This window comes from Halichoerus grypus, chromosome 6 (assembly GCF_964656455.1).
Source record: "Halichoerus grypus chromosome 6, mHalGry1.hap1.1, whole genome shotgun sequence".
NCBI lineage: Eukaryota > Metazoa > Chordata > Mammalia > Carnivora > Phocidae > Halichoerus > Halichoerus grypus.
Window position 1 is genome coordinate 147,631,699 of NC_135717.1, and position 20,527 is coordinate 147,652,225.

Genomic DNA, 20,527 nt, shown 5'->3' on the forward strand with positions numbered 1-20,527 from the left:
CTTTTCCTCTTTAGTACATTACTAAAATACTATGTTACTAATACTTTTTAAATGTAAATTTATATAGAATGTTTTCATGTACTTTAAATTGGACATTTTTGTAACTTTTGTGAATTTTTGTCCTTGTTCTTAATTTTTGATATATGTCAGAAAATGAAATAACTGTAACATAACTGCTAGGAGAATACTTTCTACAGAGAAAACAAATCATTTATATAAGAATGCTTACTGTTCTGAATTGGGACAATGTGACATTTTTGGAGATCTGTCCTTGTTGTTTGTTGTGTGCCACTTAATAGAAGAGCAAAGGTAAAATTCAATTTGTATACCAGGGATGGATTATACATTACCTGCAACTTTATAACTATTTTCCCACCATTGGCTCTTGTGATTATACCAAGGTTAAGAGTATTTTAATCATGACTGCAATTACCTATTTATTTCAATACTAAGTATCTTGAGCACCAAGGGAAATGTTAAGGATATTAATAATCAGAACTCATGCAGAATTTCCATGTATAAGCAAATCTACACTGAATATATTTAAATCTCTTACAGCTTTGTTTACAAGGAAAAAAAATAAAGGAACTAATGATGCTAAGTTACATCTCACTTCTCTACTTTTCCAAACAAAACCTACAAAAGTCACTATGTTTATTACACCTGGTTCAATTCATGTATAAAATAAGTTGTTCTTTCAAAATTATTGTAGATTTTTTTTATTTGAAGAAGGAAATGTCTTTTTTGGCTTACACCTATTTATTCATTAAGAACAATTATTAGGCATCTATTATGTGCTGATACTGTGTTATGTACAAGAACACAGAGATTATTAAGACAAAATCGCTACCCTTTAAGGGACACAAAGCTGAGTGAAAATTGGCCCCTAACTCTAAAGAGTTTCCAGTCTAGTGAGGAAGACAGGTATGTAAGGATAAGTATCACAAATATAAGTGGAGCAATAGTGGCATGCACAATATATCACAGGACCTTCAAGAGCATGGGAGTTTTAGGAAGAGCTTTCCAGGGATGCTTGAGATGTCTTGCAAAATGAGTAAGAATTATACAAATGAATGAGCACCGGGGGGAAGGTGGTGTGGTAGTACACAGCGTACTGCAGTGAGTCACCAGGGTGAGGAACAATGAAGCTGGAGAGGAAACAGGGCTCTCACATCATGGAAGTCCCCATAAGCCTGTAGGGCCTCAGACATTCAGCAGGTGATTGGCATGATCAATGCGCAGGTGTGTGGAGCATGGATGTGAAGAGGCACAAGACTGAAGACAGAGGGACTGCTGGGAGATGTAATTGTCCAAGAAAGAGAAGATGAGGGCCTGACCAGGTTGAAGCAGTAAAGATTAAGAAGGGGACATATATATGAAAATATTTCAGGAGGACTTTTTGTTTATTGGAATGAAAAGATGCGGAGAAAGAAAGGAATAGATGACTCATGTTATTGAAATATTGGGGGTACAAGAGGAATTGAATGGAAATGCAGCTATAGAACTGTCAATAATTGAAGTGAATTGTTCAAAATATTTGCCACTTGTTCCCTCTGGGTGAATTATCTTTTACTAGTTGTTAACTTTTGTCCTGTGACTTGCTTTGGCTATTGAAATGGGAATGGAAGTGATATGGTCTACTTCCAAGAAGAAATTTTAAGAGCAATTGCACAGTTCTTTTATGTTTAATTTTTCCTCAAACATGAAGTCAACAATGTCTCAGATCAAGGTTATTCCTTTAATTTGAGTCCAGGATGAAGACAAAGTATGGAGCAGAGCCTTGGAGCAGAGCCACTGCTGACCTGGAATGCACATGTAGCATGAGATGGAAATAAACCTTTGTTGTCATAAGCCACTGCCATTTCTCAGATATTCCTGCAACATATCTGAGCCTCATTAATTCAGCTATTGTAATATTAGTCTAAGAATAATTGTCTAAACAACTCATTGAGGAGTAAATGGAGTGAGTATGATAGAAGTTTAGAGCACATGAGTGCTGATATCAGGAGCAGAACTGCAAATTATCATGAGGCAGGTACTAAGGATAGTGGCTAAGGTTTAACTCAAGTAACTTCAGGAAAAAATGTTTGCCTTGAAGTCAAAAAAGTGAGCTTAGGATCCAAAAAGAAAGGGTCCTTATTTTCTATGATAGTACTGGAGTTTAAAAAGTTGTAGCAAAGTAGTCTAGATGAAGGCAAGGACCAATCTTCTGGGAAATGTTCACCTCTCTTAAAAGAAGTACCCACAACTTGAATGCAAGCAGAATACAGTGCCCAGGATGGATGTCAGTTAATGGTAAAATTATACTTAGCCAATTTCACTTCATGTGACTACATCTGTAATCAACTGAACATACACAGTTTATATCCTGATTTGCCCTTGCAATACAACAAAAGGTAGCCTGGGTATTTTTTTAACTGCTATTTGGCATATGCTGCTTGTAGTAAATGGAACAGAAGGTTGCCACAGAGAATGAATGCATGGATGTAAAATCCACAGCCTTTCTGGGAGAGTTCCCATTTCTTTCTGACACATTCTTCTGTGTAGTAGCAGTAAACAGTTATCCAAAATAAAATATAGACATGTTTTGACATTTGAGAATTGTATACTTCTGTTTGGGAGGCTACCTGAAGATGGTGCTCCAAAAAGAAAGAAACTGGGATGAAAAATGAGGAAGATGTGACCAAGAGAATTAGGTCAAGAGGAGAACATGAAGTAAAATGGGATCTGGTAATAAAACATCGCACTCTATTCCTTTCTAGCTAGGGGGCTCTGGCCGAATAAGTATACTTTCAATCAGCCACTGTCACACAGTAGCACAAAATATTAATTTGTTGAGGAAAGATCACTTGTGAATTGCTACAACATCTGCATCATTTTCTTAGTCACTAGCCATATATGTGTTAATTGGCATGACAAGAAACATGAGTTGTAGCTGAACAGACTACATAAAGTATTCTTGTGTGTGTGTGGTGTTTGCATAATGGCATCACATTGTAAATAACTACACTTGCTTTTTCTCCCCCAACAATATGGTCTTGAGATTTGTGCACATAGATCGAGTTCATCACTTTCAACCAGTGAATAGTATCCAATCATATGAGTTGTTCTGAGAATCTTTCTTTTAAGATGTGTTTTCCATTTACCGTGATTATAAATATATTTCAAATTATTTCTATAATTAGTGCTTTCCAATTATTGCACTTTTTCTTACTTCTTTTTTCTCCTTTCTTGAATTTTCATGTTTATTCTCTAATGGTTCAAAAATATGCTTGTAATTTCTATTCTTTCATGTTAGCTTTTAAGTTTATAACATACTGGTCTTCACATACTTTGTAAATAATACTTAAAATCAATCATATCTCTGCCTCCTACCCAAATAAGACAAGGACCTAACACAATTTAACTGTTCCCTGAACCTCCTGAATGCAAATTCCATTTCATCATTAGAGTTTTCTATTCTGACCTCAATTTGCTCACGTATTACTGCCTTTACTCTCATAGTAAATATTTAGGCTTGACTTTATTACTTTATTTGTGTACTCTTGCTCCATACATTTTACCACCACCCCTTTTTTTCCTGGTTCATTTCCTTCATTCTGTAATAAATATTTTAGCAATTTTTCAGGATGGTCTGTAAGAAATAAATTCTTTTAGTCTTTGCATATCTTTATTTTACTGTCACTCCTGAGTGATGGTTTAATTGGGAATTAAATTCTAGGTTGACAGTCATTTTCCTTCAGCTCTTTGTTTTCATGCATGTATTTTTGTGGGTAAGACTTATGTCAACTTAATCTCCCTTCCTTTATAAGTAATTGTAATATTCTCTTGTTTCTTTTTAAGATTTTCTCGTTATCACTGATGTTATAATTATTTTTTTCTCTCACTGTGCATCTTTTTTTATTTATCCTGCTCAGCTCTTGGTGAACATTTCAATCTGAAGAGTTACATGCTTCTTTGTTTCTGGAAACAATAAATTATTTCTTTAACTATTTCCTCATCTTTATTCTAAAAAATACCTTTTAAAATGCCTATTAAATATATATTGAAGTTTATCAATCAGTTTTCCGTATGTCAGCTTCTGTTGTATATTTTGCAATTCTGTATCTCTATGTTGTTTCTATGAAGTTTGCTTTGTCATATTTTAAAATGTAACATTTCTCTTCATCTCTTCTATTGATCTTCTCCTCCTCATTAAAGAGTACATTTTTCATTTCCACACTTTCACATTTCCACTCTTTCACACATCCACCTGTCCTTGTTTTGTAATTTCTTATTATTGTCACAGGAACAATTTATCTCTTTAAGAACTCTGTATGTATTTATTTTAATGTCTTTTTCATATAATTTGACTATTTCTATTTTTGCAAGCTTTAATTATCGTGTTTAGTTTCTCTGTAGATCATCATACAAGCTTTAATTATCGTGTGTAGTTTCTCTGTAGATCATCATACAATTTTGATACGCTTTAATTTTTGCCAAAATGCACACTGTAGGGCTTTACCATGCAAGTCTCTCCTGGATTCACATTTGCCTGGATTCATCTCTCCAAGTTTAAACTGTAACTGATATATTTGATGGTGATTCTGAGCAAGCATAGGCCAAGTTCCCACTTCTGGATGGTTGCCGCTCTTTCCTCCCCAAACCCCAGAATGCAATGCAAACCTCCAGCTCTATTCTTATTTCTGACCAACTTTTGAGGTATTTTTAATTCTTGAGTCAAATTTTTACTTCCAATGAGCCAAATAGCTACTTTGTATTTGAAACTATGGATTTCTTTTCTTTTTCTGTCCTATGGAGATGTTTCTCTTATTTTTAAGCACATTTGTGTGTTTTCAACTGATGTACACTTGTGTATGTATGAATGTGGGTATGCAGTTTTCTATGATTCAGAACACAGGGAAGATTAAGTTTCTGTTCATTCTGCTATGCTAAACAAAATTTGTATTTATTGATTTTAAACATTAGGTTGAATTTATCAACCCCACCTCACCACCTGGCACTCCCTACCAACCCCATTATTCTGTATTTTTTCCCCATAGCACTTACCACCATTGGACATGTGAGCTCTTTGAAATATTGGATTTATTTTTATTACTACGTGCATATTTTATTTTGAAAAAATAAAGCAACATTGTTAGATATAAGCAAGATGAAGAGGGAGAAATAGCAGAAGAAAAGTAAAATGGAAAAATCAGTTTGGAGCATGGTTTTATATTTTTTATGACTTCTTTTTATATTCCATTTAAGAACCTGAAAATTTTTATTTGCAACATGCAAGGTTATTTAGCCTAATTATGATGAAGAAAACATTATTCAAGCAATCATAGAAGTATTATTTGTTTTTACAAGAAGGAAAGAAAATTCATGGAAGTCAGAATGATTAAACACCTACAAAGCTATGAGAACACCATCATAGTTTATACCTCAGTAGGCCAATGATAAAACAATACTGAGTTTTTCCTAACAGAATGCAAGGAACAATTTCTTGCTCTGGACTAAATAGATTCATCCTAACAGAAATCAAGGATCACTTTTAGCACATGATATTATTTTTATGGGGAAACTGTCCTCTATTTTCCTTAAGTCTCATGATGGCTGTGAAGTTCCAAAAAGACAGGCAGAGAGAGTTTGCTAAGAGAGGCTTTAGAGACATGGAGAGATAAATGCTTGTAAAGCCTGCTCCTCTGATTCCTATAAATCACCTTAGATAAGGGAGTGTTGTGGTGGCAACAGACACCAGAAGATCAATAGTACAGTCTATTGATATATCATGATCAATCTGCTGGAAAGTTCTGTTCTGGAATATTCTGACTGTATTCTTTCTCATTGATCTAAATATTGAGGTGGTAGTTACTCACTATAACTGTCTCTAAAATTTATTTCACTATTGAAAGTTTTATTGGAATCATGAATATTTAATGATACTAACAGAAAAAAAAGGCTTTAAAATATAACTCAAAATTGCCAATGAAAATGCTTAGATGGCAAACAATGCAGTTTCCAAGGTGAAAAGTTTTATTGAATAAATGCAGAGACAGCTGTTTTCAGAAAATCACATTTTCCCCAGTCCCGAGTGAGACATGTTCTTACACATCACAACATTAATAGTCACATTGTGTTACTTGATTTAGTGCAACATAATGCAGTGACTAATGCAACCTGATGGTACAGATTCATGTAAGAGAAAAATCCATCACCTAGGAAATGTGAAACAAAGATGTACTTTTCTGAAAACAAAGGTTAATAAATCAAAGTTTTCTGAAGAAAGAAAAGTCATGCAAAAGAGAGTTTTATTCCAAAACACATTTCAATCCATAATTGCAGTGATCCCTGGGTACATTAGGGAGAGGGGTAGGAATCAAACATGAAAAGCCCTTAAGCTGTTTGAACTCAGCAGGACTTAGTGCTTCCACAATATTTTCCACTGTAGTACCAATCTTCTGAAGCAATAGCCTTTTCATCAATTTTCTCATGCACTGCCCAGGTGACTGCTACACAGGCCCAGTGGACAACCTAGTGTCCTTTCTCCTTCGCTGTCTCTAAAACTGTACTTGGGTTACTGAAGAGATAACGGAAAATTACTTTGTAAAGTCCACTTTTCATATACTATCAAGGAGACAGAAATAAGCGAGAAAAAAAGAGTTACTATAGGCTTGTGATTGGTTTTTAGTTGTGTTTAATCATCTGTATTTTCTTGTTGGGAACATGTATGGATCTTTATCTAATAATAAACATACTGGACAGATAATAGGAGACGAAGGTTGGACCTCTCAGTATTTTGAAATAGGAAAACTTTTTATTTCTCAAAAGGTTTTATTAAGAAATTTAAGGGGGGATGGGGCACCTGGGTGGCTCAGTCGTTAAGCATCTGCCTTCGGCTCAGGTCATGATCCTGGGGTCCTGGGATCGAGCTCCGCATTGGGCTCCCTGCTAGGCTGGGAACCTGCTTCCCCCTCTCCCACTCCCCCTACATGTGTTCCCTCTCTAGCTGTCTCTCTCTCTGTCAAATAAATAAATAAAATCTTTAAAAAAAAAAAAAAGAAACTTAAGGGGGGAAAAGTCCTATAGGGGTATTTGGACTATTCTACCAACATCAAAGCCATTATATTCAAATATGATGAGATCATTTTAATATTAGTCTATCCTCCATCTTGACCTCATAACATTGCAAGTTAATTTAGAGTATATTCTAAAGTCTAACTGCCAAGTAATTGTTTAAAGCTCTTTTTACTTCCTTAAAAAAAAAAAAAAAAAAAAAAGCTCTACACCTAACATGGAGCTTGAACTCACAGTTCAAGAGTTGGATGCTCTACTGACAAACCCAGCCAAATACCCTTTTTCCTTCCTTGATTAGACTGTATGCTCCTTGAGCCTTCTTCCCACCATTACTGAGCATCTACTTTTTTTCTGGTTATTTTATATGTATGATGCTATTTCATATGGCAATACTAAAAAGTATAGGCTGTTATTACTACTTTCCAGATGAAAAAGTTAAAGCAAAGACAGGTTAAGTGAGTTGGTCTCTTAAAATAGCTAGTAAATGGTACAGTTGTTACTTTAATACAAATTTGTCTGACTTCAAACATACATTTTTGTTATCTAGAACAGAGTGTTTGTAACTTTAGAAGTGCTCAACACATATGCAGTTAAAATTCTAAACGTTGAAGGAAATGACATTTGTATATTCAATTCAATGTAGTCATGGAGAGTAAACTGGTTTAAAAAAACACTGACTATGGTGTTCTGTTAGTGTTGGCTTCTAATGAACCGTGCTCCCTGGTATTCTTGCATAGTCTCTTCCCACATGAAATTTGAGCATGGTCAAGTGAGCCATGTTGGCCAAAGGGTTATTGACAAGCATGATGTAAAAGAGGCTTGGAAAACCCTTGCAGAGTGGGTTTTATTATCTTGGAGACCAGTGTCCGTGGGGTAAAGAATCTGGGCTCATTACTGAATGATGAGAGGCAAGAGACTCTGGAGGATAAGAAGCTGTCTTGGACAGTGCAGCCTTAGCCAAACTCCCAGTTGAATTCAGTCATACAGGTGATCAGAGCTGCACCACATGGAGCCACTCAGATGAGCTCCATCAACTCACAAAGTCTAAAGAAATAATTTGTTATTATTTTATGCTACTAAGTTTAGAAATGGTTTGTTACACAACAATGGATGACTGATACATTGCCCTTCAAGACTCTCATATCTATTGAAGGAGAGATACCTACAAGTAATGAAAAAATAAAAAACAAAAAAAGTATTTATATATGTACTACGACAAAATTAGCTTTGTCTTCAGTAAGGAATCCATTCCGAATTCCATCATTTAAGAAGACTTTTAGATCTTTTGACTTCCTTAGATGTCTTACCTCGGACTGTATCATTAAATAGATTGCAGGTGAAAGTGTTCATTTAATAAAGCCATCCTATTAAAGAGAATATTAATGGTAATAATATCTCCCACTTATTCAGTGCTTATTGAGTAGCTTATTGCTCTTATGTTCTACACCCTGTGGAGATTTATTTAATTTCCTTCAGCAACATCCTAAGATGTGTCCTATTATTTTTCCTATTTTATAGCTATAAAAATTGGGACACATATTTTGTGAATTCACACAAAATTAGACAGTTACATTTGGCAATAAAAAATTCAAACCCAGGTACATCTGCATCTAAAATTTGTATTCTTATCCACTATATTCTCTATAGAACCTTCTCAAGTATTACTTTGCGGATAAACAGTGAAGGGGCCTCAACAACATATACAAAAATAAAGTGAGTTGTCCTCTGAGAGTTAAACTATAATGTCAGCATATAACACATGATATAAGAAGTAAGCAAAGTCACCTTAAAAGACAAAATAAACCTCAGACTTGAGCAGAATATAGTTGTTAAGATAATTTATTTCATTAAATACACCTAAAGACAGAGTGTGACAGTTTGAAGAAGAAACAGAATTAGAACTTGAAAAAGAAGTGTCAGAGAAAAATGGTGGCAGTGGTGATTTAGAAACTATTCTTGGGAAGGGCATCCTTCAATTGATGTGGAATGTATTTTTCCATGAAAAGATTGATTCATAAAGCTAAACAGAGTCCAATATTTAGTTTATCCATACAGTTAATTTTCTCTGTTCTTCAGATACACTTCTGACTATAATTTAACTCATTGTGACACATAAATGTGTTAAGTTGGTGTTCCAGTTTCTATACTTCGGTCCAATCAACTCTGAGGTGCATGGAAGGTCTAAGCTCTGGCTGACTCTTCCAAGGTGATGCTACCCTTGAGGTCTCCTGGTATTCAGCGAGTTTGCCATAGAAATGTGACCGCTTTAAATGTATTACAAAATGCTAATAACCTGGTCATTGCTTGTCTCATCTGCCCTCACACTTGAGGAAATCCCCAGCCACTATCCTCCTTTGAGTAATCAGACAACTCTACATAGTAAGCACTCAAGAAATGTTAGTAGTGATTATGGCAACCATGATAATGACTATGACGGCATCTGGTTAAAAAAAATAAATACGACTGTTCATGATTATCTCTTACGTGACTTACAAGAAAGACACAGAGGGAATTTATCAGTTTCTTGTCTGAACAAGGTCATGTCAAGTGTACTGGTTCATGAGTAGAATGAGCCAGCAGAAAAAGAAAGAATAAAAGTACAATAAAACATACAAATAGAATGAGCAAAGATGAGAGAAGCTATGAAACTCCTAAGATATGGAAAAAGTATCCTTTGCTCTAGATTTTTTTCAGTTTTCTTGTTCTAACTCTCCTGAGGTAAGACTTATTTTGTTTCTTGTTATTAGATGAGTATGGAATTGCCAGTTGTATCCCAACAATACACAATGCCCTTCTCTTCACAGCCCCCATCCATAAACCCCTTAACTAGCTTTCTGATTCTTAGAGTGGTAACATTGTAGCTTTTGTTTAAAATTTGTATAGCTTAATTCTTTTGAACTACTCTAGTCTTTTCTACCTCATTCTGCCTTTTGTCATTCATTTGAAACTGCCACATCGATAATGTGAACAGCATAACTCGAAATTAAAAATGACCTGAAATCACAGGAAATTAGATTGAAGTGAATATAGGAAATACATTCATTTTCCAGACACAGAATGGATTTTTATGGACTCTGTGCTAAGAAAGATATTAACCCCCTCACCTTCCCCACCACCACCACCACCACCATCACCTCATCAGGGCATAAACCAGGAGTATTCAATTACTTGGGGTCACCATTTCATTAACACAAATTCCTGACATAAGCATCCACCATCCCATACTCAGCTTTATGTTTATCTGTCTCTGTTTGGGTTGATTCCCCTCTGCACTCTGTTTCTGTCCTGTTTTCTCTTTTTGGCTGTTTCCTTAGCTTGTGTTTGAGCTATCACTTCTAAAGCACTGAATTTTAAGCTCCCTCCTTAAATCTCTGAGGAATCTATACATACTTTCTGAAAAATATTAAACTGTATATCATACAGCTCAGATTCTATTGGTTAAAAATTCATTAATGGGAGCAGATTGATGATATGTTGCTACTTTAATTAAAGAGGGCTATGGAATGGCATTTTAAATAGCAATGTCATTTTCTAAATTAACATGACTCTATTATAAGAAGAAATACTTAAGTTGAACCTGAAGTTGAACAGTCTCTTTTCCAGTTATAAAGGGCATTTCAGTTTTCATTTTTAATTTGTTAACAAAATATTCACTACCAAAGAATAGGATTTTTCCCATTTTCTCATTTTTGCCTGAATCCTAGGCTCCAAGATTATTTTTAGATATCTCAAAAAGTAAATCCTAAGTGTTTTATGACTACAGGGAATTGGGAATAAATTTCTGGAGAACTCTAGTAGAATAGCTACAAACTAGATTTTTTCCAAAAATAGTTGTTTTTATTTTTTTTGGCAGGTACATCATATCCTTCTGATCTCCCCCACATATGAGAAAGGAGCTGCAGGCCACTGGATCTTAGCACTAGAAAGAATTATTTAGAGATTTACCTAGTGTCATATAAGTTAGTGTGCTAAAGCCAGAGCCATAACGCTGACCTTTAGTAGCCTATTTGGAGCATTTTTCAGCTGTAACGGGGAGAAACTTAGCATATCTTACCCCATATTGCTTCTATTTCCCTTGCTGCTGGGACCTATAGCTTAGAAACTTCTCCTTAACTCTACATGTAGGCATGTTAGCATTTATGCAAAATGCTCCTACCCAAAGCCCACATTCCACTGAAGACATAAGAAAGTGTGTACAGAAATAACATTTGCTGTGTCTAAGATTTATAGGAGCATCGTGACAAGATTTCTGTATGCAAAGATCAAATGACCACGGACAGAAAAGTTTCACAACCTTCCTCAGGTCCTTGTGGGCACCTGGATGTCTACAGATGTCACTCATCTCTTCACTTGAACCCTGTCCCACTTTCCCCTTTTCCTGACTTAAAAGAAGCTCAAATTTCATACTGGGTTAAGATGGCTCTTTAGGACAATAGTCCACCAACTCCTCAGTTTGCTGGGCTTTCCAAATAAAGTTGCTTTCCTTACCCCAACATTTTGCCTCTGGACTTACTGTGAGCAGAGCAAGCTTGGACTCAGTTATGCAACCATACTATGTGTTCTTTGAAAATCAATTCCAATCTTTTATATCACTCTTACAAAGTTTTTAGCTCAAGTTCTTAGCGTATAGAAGTTTAATTATGATTTTGCCAAGTCCATTAAGCTACTTTTAAGGGAATGAAAAATCCTCTCCTTTTCATTTTTAAGTTTGATGTTCTCGGACAAAAAATCCAGGAATATAGTTTTTTTTAAAGAAACTTTTTGAGCTTGAGTCTGTTAAAATGGAGGATGAGTTTTGTTTTGTTTTTAAACTGTGAAACAATTCAGATATGCATACAAATGTAGAAAATAATGTAGCAAATATATATTAAACACACAGTTTTATAAAATTTTAAAATTTCACCATGTGCACCTCAGCTTATTTTTTTTAAGATTTTATTTATTTATCTGACAGAGAGCGAGAAAGCACAAGCAGGGGGTGCAGCAGACAGAGAGGGAGAAGCAGGCTTCCCGCCGAGCAGGGAGCCTGATGCAGGGCTCGATCCCAGGACCCTGGGACCATGACCTGTGGCAGACGCTTGTCAGCAACCCATGGCAGACTCTTAAGCTACTGAGCCACCCAGGTGTTTTTAGATATAAAACAAACAGAGGTGAATGACCTGTGTATTACTCTCTGATCCTCTCTTTTATCAAAAGTATCCATCATGTTTCTGGTATTTATCATTCTCATTAATATTTTGTTTATTTAATGTTCATATATCCATAGACAATATATTATTTTATAGTAATCCATATAAATAACAGTGTACTGAACTGTTTTTGCAACTTACTGTTTTCCCTCTGTTGATAAGTATACCTCTAGTTCACTTGTTTGAATGGCTGCAGAGTTTCCCATTTTACAAATATATTCCCATGTATCTTTTCCACTATTGATAAACATTCTGGTTGTTTCCAATTTTTCTTACAAATAACTTCAATGAGCATTCTTATCATCCCTCCCTCTGCACCATGTGTGAGTATCTCTGTAGTATATATTTATTAGAAGAATATCTAGGTCACTGATGTTTTCTCTCCAAAATGACTATACCATTTTAGACTCTACTCATACCCATCAGATTGTACAAGAATTCTCATTTCCCTACATCCTCAACAACATATGTTATTTTCAGGTTTGTAATTATTTGCTCACTAGGTGAAAAACGATATTTTTATTGTTTTTTAATTTTAATTTCTCTGGCTACAAGACAAGGGAAAGTACTGTATTGGTTTTCTATTGGTATTGTAACCAATCACCACCAACTTAGTGTCCTAAACAACACAAATTTGTTCTGTAGCACTTCTAGAGGTCAGAAATCTAAAATGGTTGGCAGGGCTGTGTTCCTTCTAGAGATCTGAAGAAAAAAATTTGCTGCTTTACCTTTTTCAGCTTTTCAAGTTGGCCTGGACTTCTTGTAACCCCTTCCTCACATCCCTCCAACCTCTTGCATTTGTCATCACATCTCCTACTTTCTGACTTTCCTACCTCCCTTTTATAAAGGGACCCACCCAAATAATCCAAAAATAATCTCCCCATCGCATGATCCTTAAGTTAGTCACATGTAAAATGTCTTTTACCATTTAAGATAATACAGTCACAGGTTCCAGGGATTAGGATGTGGACATCTTTGGTGGTGGTGGGGGGGGCATTACTTAGCCTACCACAAGTAGATCTTAACAATTTGGAATTCCCTCTAAGGAAATACATATTTATATCAAACTGTCTATTCTTTAATTTGGTTGTTTTTTTATAGTTGATTTGCAGAAGGTTTTTTCTTTGAGGAAAGATTTTATGAATATTAAGAGTTCATCACATATAGGCATTAAAAATGTCTTCTGGTCTATGGTTTGTCTTTTCACTTTTGATTTTGTACAGAGTTTTTACTTTTAATGTAATCAAAATCTAGCCATTTTTCCTTTAGAGTATGTTCTTTTGTGGCTTACTTAAAAAAAAATTGTTTTGACTCTTCTTAGTCCCTTGCTTTTCCCTATGAAATTAGATGTCAACTTCCCTGGTTTCTTGAAAATTCCTATCAGAATTTTAATGGGATTAAATTTAATGGAATTTAATCAGATTGCATTGAATTTATAGATAATTTTGGGGTGTGTCAACATCATTAGTTATTGTAGTTTAATTCATAAATACCATAAGCATGGTGAGCGTGTGCACACACATACACACACGTCTTTTGTTTTCTTTTTATCCCTTCAATGTTTTGTACTTTTCTCCAGGATGTTTTTATACCCCTTTGATTAAGCATATTAGGTAACATTTAGTTTTTGTTCCTATAGAGACTGGGATTTTTCTTCTTTCATTTACATTTTCTAATGATTATCACTGGTGCTTAGAAGACCCTTTTAATCATTTGTCTATAATGCTCTTGTAATTTCTATATAGATAAGCATGTCTTCAAATAAGGACGTTATTCTCTTTTTCTTTCCAATTTTTATACCTCTTGTACCTTTTCTTGACTTCAGCTAGGGCTTCCTAGCTTTAACTAGAAGCACAACCTCATCATCTTCCTGACTTTAAGGAAACTTCTAAAGTTTCACCAGGAAGTGTAATGTCTGTTGCTGTTTTGATTGGTATTATTCATTAGGATAAAAAAGTTCCCTTTTTCTAATTCTAAGTTTGCTAAAGATTTTTATCTTGAGTGTTGAACTTCATCAAATGTTTTTTCTGCATTTATTGAGACATTCATTTGCTTTTCTTTCTTAATCTATCAATGTAACATCTTTTAATACAATCATCCATAAATTACTAAGATGAACTACTTAAAGGATATTTTCTTTGAAAACTGCTGAATTGAATTTGACAATACTTTATATAGAAATCCTAAGAAAATTTAGAATAGTTTTCTTTTTTTGGTCTGTCATTGCCTTGTTTTGTTTTGTTTTTAAAAGATTTTATTTATTTATTTGTCAGAGAGAGCACAAGCAGGGGGAGCAGCAGGCAGAGGGAGATGCAGACTCCCCACTGAGCAAGGAGCCCCATGTGAGACTCGATCCCAGGACCCTGAGATGATGACCTGAGCCAAAGGCAGACGCTTAACTGGCATCCCATGTCGTTTCCTTGTTTTTATATGAAAATTTTATTAGCCTACATTCTGTTTTACAAAATATTTTTTATCAGAATTAAAATTATTAAATTAAAATTGCTGTTTAAATTTTATTATTTTTTAGATCAGAATGTTGCTATATATGTATGTTCCCAGAATATAAAAACAAAAACAAAACAAAACAAAATAAAAAAACTTCTGTAAACCATCTGGGAGTGAGAAACGTCAACAGATGCATGAGTGGGTGGATTAATGGATGGACGGATGGATGGATGGATGGATGGAAAGATAGATGCATGCATGGATGGAGGGATGGATGGTTGGATACATAGAAAGAAAGAACAAAGGGAGGAAGGAAGGAGGAAAGATTGAAAAGAAGGACTATTTGGGCTTTTGATTAATAATTGAGTTATTTAGTTCTTATTGACTTATTTAAGTTTTGTGTCTCCTTGAATCAAATTTTTTTTTAAAGATTTTATTTATTTACTTAGAGAGAGAGCACGAGTGGGGTGAGGGGCAGAGAGAGAAGTAGACTCCCCACTGAGCAGGGAGCCTGATGTGGGCCTCCATCCCGGGACTCCAGGATCACGCCCTGAGCCGAAGGCAGATACTTAACCAACTGAGTCACCCAGGCACCCCAGCCTTGAATCAATTTTTATAATTTTTTCCTACAAAATTATCATTTTTTCTAGGTTTTCAACTATATTTACATGCTTTTGTTCATAGTATTCTAGTTATTTACCTACACCATATCTATATATTCCCTTGTACTTCATGTTTTTATACTTCAATTAGTTTTATTAAGGATTTGCTAATTCTTTTAGTTTAGTTTTTCTTTTTATAGACTGATTTTCATAGAACAGTTTCATTCTTATTGTTTAGCTTGGTGTTGCTTTGTCTCCTGTTTTATCAATAACTGCCTTTATCTTTATTATTACCTGTAATCTGCTTTGTTAGGCTTATTCTTTCATTTTCCCCCAGCTTCTTAAATTGTGTAAGTAATTAATATATCTTCACTTTTTTTATTCTTTTTAGTGAAAGCACATAAGACTATAAAATTATATCCACACTCTTTTTGCTGCATTCTACAATTTTGAATATATGGCAATAGCCTTCAAGTTTATTTCTCAATACTTTACAATTTTCATTGTGATATAAATAAAGAAGAACTAAAGAGTGAAGTTTTATTTCCAAACATACAGTTTTATTTTTGTAAAATTATCTTTCATTGACAAATTCTAATTTTACTTTTTTTCATTGTGGTAAAAGTACATGGACTGTATTTTTAAAGACTTTTTATAAAGAATATGCCGTCAATTTTTGTAAAATGTTCCATAGTACTTGGAAAAAAAGGTATATTTTCCATGTTTTAGGAACAGTTATAATACCTACCACATCATTCTATTTTGCTAATTTGGCTATTAAACTACTCTGCAAACTAAAATAGTTTTCTTTCCTATTTCATTTATTAGTTTTTGATAGATTTCTGTTAAAACCTCTCCTTTTCTTTCTTCTGATTTCATGTCTTTTCTGAGTGGCACCTCTAACATTTTTAAGAGAAGGCATCTAATTATATCAATTTTTTATTCTTACTAAATACCAGAAAAGATCTTTGCAAACTTTACCATTAATCACTATTTTATTGTTGTTTCAATTTTTAATTTTACAATCTAAACACAAAAGACTATTATTATTAATTTAAAATTAAGTATCATATTTTATCAACCTGGGATGGTTACAGTTGTTTCTTTATTCTACACTTACCTCTGAATTTTCTTTTTTCATGCTAAAATCACCTTAAATATTCCATGAAGTTCTGGAAATATTCTATTTATCTTTACAAATCTGAAAAATAACTATGTCATTCTGACTCTCAAATAATAGTTTACCTGGTTATACTACTAGAGAGTGATTGTTATTTTTCCTAAGTACACTGACTACATTTTTCCATTCTCTTCTCTCCTCAGCAGGAGAGAAATCTGATAGATTTGTTACATCATTCAGATATTCTGTCACTTTGCTTTTGTAGCTTTTAAAATTCTAAAAGCCTACCTTTCCTTTTTCTCACTTGTCTACCATCAATTGCATAAAATCTATTTTTTAAATTTGAAAGGGAATTTTGATGTGGGAAAACAAGACTGCATATTTCAAACTTTTGATTTGTATTTAATAATAAAATAAGAGCCAAACTGAGTCAGAATATTTCAGTTTTTCAATAAATAATTATTGAATCTTATATCTGTCAGACAACCCACTAAGCACTGGATATTCTATCTCTGATATCGGTGTGTCAAGGGGTATGTTAGTGGTGGCATAGACACTAGGAATTATGCTTCATGGTCCTAAATCAGCAAGGTTAAAATATGTTACTAATCTCCTTAATAGTGCTTATTGCATAAATCTTATCTTTAATTTAAATATTCTTTGACCAATACATAATGCATTGAGATTTATCAGTAAGGTTATGACTAATTTGCCCTAAGGTAGAAGTATATATGAATAAGTCTAAGAGTCCCTATAAAATGATTTAAAAATAATCTCCCAACCAAACTAGCATTTTCTCCAAAATCATCTTTACTGATTAAATATATATATATTTTTTTAACTTTTTTTTTTAATTCCAGTGTAATTAACATACAGTGTTATATTAGTTTCAGGTGTACAATGGAGTTCTATATTACTCAGTGCTCATCATGATAAATGTACTCTTAATCCCCTTCACCTGTTTCACCCTCTGGTTACCATCAGTTTGTCTCCAGTATTTAAGAGTTTGTTTTTTGTCTCTTTTTCCTTTATTCATTTGTTTTGTTTCTTAAAGTCCACATATGAGTGAAATCATATGGTATTTGTCTTTCTCTGATTGATTTCACTTAGCATTATACCCTCTAGATCTATCCATATTGTTGCAAATGGCAAGATTTCAACCTTTTTTTTTATGGCTGAGAAATATTCTGTTGTGTAGATATATATCTATATATACACACACTATTCTAGTGTGTGTGTGTATGCCACATCTCCTTTATCCATTAATCTATGGATGGACACTTGGGTTGCTTCCATATCTTGGCTATTGTAAATAATGCTGCAATAATTCAGGGGTGCATATATCTTTTCAAATCACTGTTTTTGTTTTGGGGAGTAAATACCTAGCTGTGTAATTACTGGATCATATGGTATGTATGGAGCCACAAAAGACCCCAAATAGCCAAAGCAATCTTAAAAAGAAGAACAAAACTGGAGGTATCACAATCCCAGATTTCAAGATATACTACAAAACTGTGGTAATCAAACATTATGGTACTAGCACAAAAATAGACACAGAGGTCAATGAAACAGAATAGAAACCCTAGAAATAGGGGTACCTGGGCAGCTCAGTCATTTAGCGTCTGCCTTTGGTTCCGGTCATGATCCCAGGGTCCTGGGATAGAGCCCCACGTTGGGCTCCCTGCTCAGCAGGAAGGCTGCTTCTCCCTCTCCCACTCCCTCTGCTTGTGTTCCCTCTCTCGCTGTGCCCCTCTCTGTCAAATAAATAAATAAAACCTTAAAAAAAAAAAAACAGAAATAAACCACAATTATATGGTCAATTAATCTATGACAAAGGAGTCAAGAATATGCAATGGGAAAAAGTCACTTCAACAAGCAGTGTTGCGAAAACTGGACAACTACATGCAAAAGAATGAAATTGAGCCACTTTCTTACACCATACACAAAAATCAACTCAAAATGTATTAAAGACCTAAATGTGAGACCTGAAACCATAAAATTCCTGGAAGAAAACAAGGCAGTAATCTCTCTGACATTAGCCATAGAAACATTTTTCTAGATATCTCCTTTGGCAAGGGAAACAAAATTAAAAGCAAAATTAAACTACTGGGACTACACCAAATAATAAAATGTTTTTGCACAGTGAAGGAAACCATCAACAAATAACCCACCAAATGGGAGGGTATTTTTGCAAATGATATACTCAATAAGGGGTTAATATATGAAATATATATAAAGAACCAATACAGTACAAAAAAACCCCAAATAATCCAATTTAAAAATGGGCAGAAGACATGAACAAACATTTCTCCAAAAAAGACATTCAAATGGCCAAGAGACACATGAAAAGATGCTCAACATCACTCATCATCAGGAAAATGCAAATCAAAACCACAATGAGATAGTACCCCATACCTGTCAGAATCGTTAAAATAAAAAATATAAGAAACAAGTGTTGGTGAGGATGTGGAGAAAACAGAATTCTCATGCATTGTTGCTGGGAGTGCAAACTGGTGCAGACAATGTGGAAAAACAATATGGAGGTTCCTCAAAAAATTATACTAGACATATTTTAAGATGAATGCTCAGCCTGTGAGCCTCTAACGTAGAAAAAAAATGATCTGGGACCCTGGAGCTAGGTAACACTACTTTAGCCTCATTACCTTAGCCTCAGCTATTTGTACTTAGGGTAGACATTTGACACAAGCCACACAAATTAGGTTCCTTTCCCCACAATTTGGATTAGGGTCCCAAAGATTGGTCACCCCCTGCTATCACCCTGAATTATAAACTTAACATCATGGTGAGGTCACATTTCCCCTTTGTATACAAAAAGAGAGGAAACTGGCCCACAGATGCACTAATTAAAAGTAAAAAACAGTGGAGTCCCAGAGAGACATAGAATAATTGCCTTGATTATTCTTGGACTTCCAGTTCCTCACCCCACTTATCAGGCCAATAAAACATTTTCAGTTTGTGATAGAGTTCTTTAAGATATTACGAGATATTCCTGTATTTCACTTAATCTAAGTGGGTTTCTGCTATTATCAATCTAAAAAGTCATGCCAAAATAAAATATACTTATTTATCTAACATAATTTTTCATAAAAAGTTGCATTGATATTAATGATTTCTTCATGGCACTATAATGCCTTGTGTTTGTGATATATGTAGATAATTCTATACAAATTCGCCAAAGTGCCATATGAGGAGAGATTACTGAAGAAATATCTCTAATCTCAAGGAAGTAACAGTTTAATAAGAGATTAAGAAAATATGCTTATGAAGGAAAACAAAATATTTTAAAAATATTTCTCTGTAAGGATCAGTATTACTATTGTTCATATTTTCCTAAAAATTTCTTTGCCAAAATAAGAGATTTTAACCAACCTAATACATTATTTGTGACCTCCTTTTTGACCAAGAAGATTTAAAAATAGTAGTTTAAGTTTTTTTTTTTTTTAGTAGTTTAAGATTTTATTAATTCAAAACAATATCCCCTATACTCTGAATGCCAGCCATACTTTTCTCAAAGGGTGTTTATTTATATGTACCCTTTTATTTAATACTAAAAATAATACCAAGAGTAAGTGACTTCAGAGATGAAGGGACCCAGTGAGGTTAAGTGAGTTACTCAAGTTCACACAGCCTCCCAGTCAAGGGGTTAGGCCTAATATTTGTCTTCTGTATCCAAGTACAGCTTTCTTCCTTCCTTCCTTCCCTTTCCTTCCCTTTTCCTTCCTCTTTCTTTCTTTCCTTTCTTTCCTTCTTTCTTTCTTTCTTTTGCTTTCTAACAATCAGTTTATGCAGAGTTTGTAAGTGGTTTCATCTACAAAATCTTTCTGCTCCTTTACCTTTTAACAATCATATTCTCCCCCAAGGAGGCAATTATTAAAAGAAAAACAGAAAACGTTAGAATGACAATATATGTCCAAGTTGGTTTGCAAGTTCATGATCTTCTACCCACACTGCTCATTGCCTAGTGCATCGAGGGTTACTTGAAAGTTTTTGAAATATTTACTTGTTTCAGCTAAACTTATTATAAATTAACCAAAAAGTGATGTGTGAAGAAAAAATTAAGCTTCCAGAAAGGGAGAAGTAGTAACATT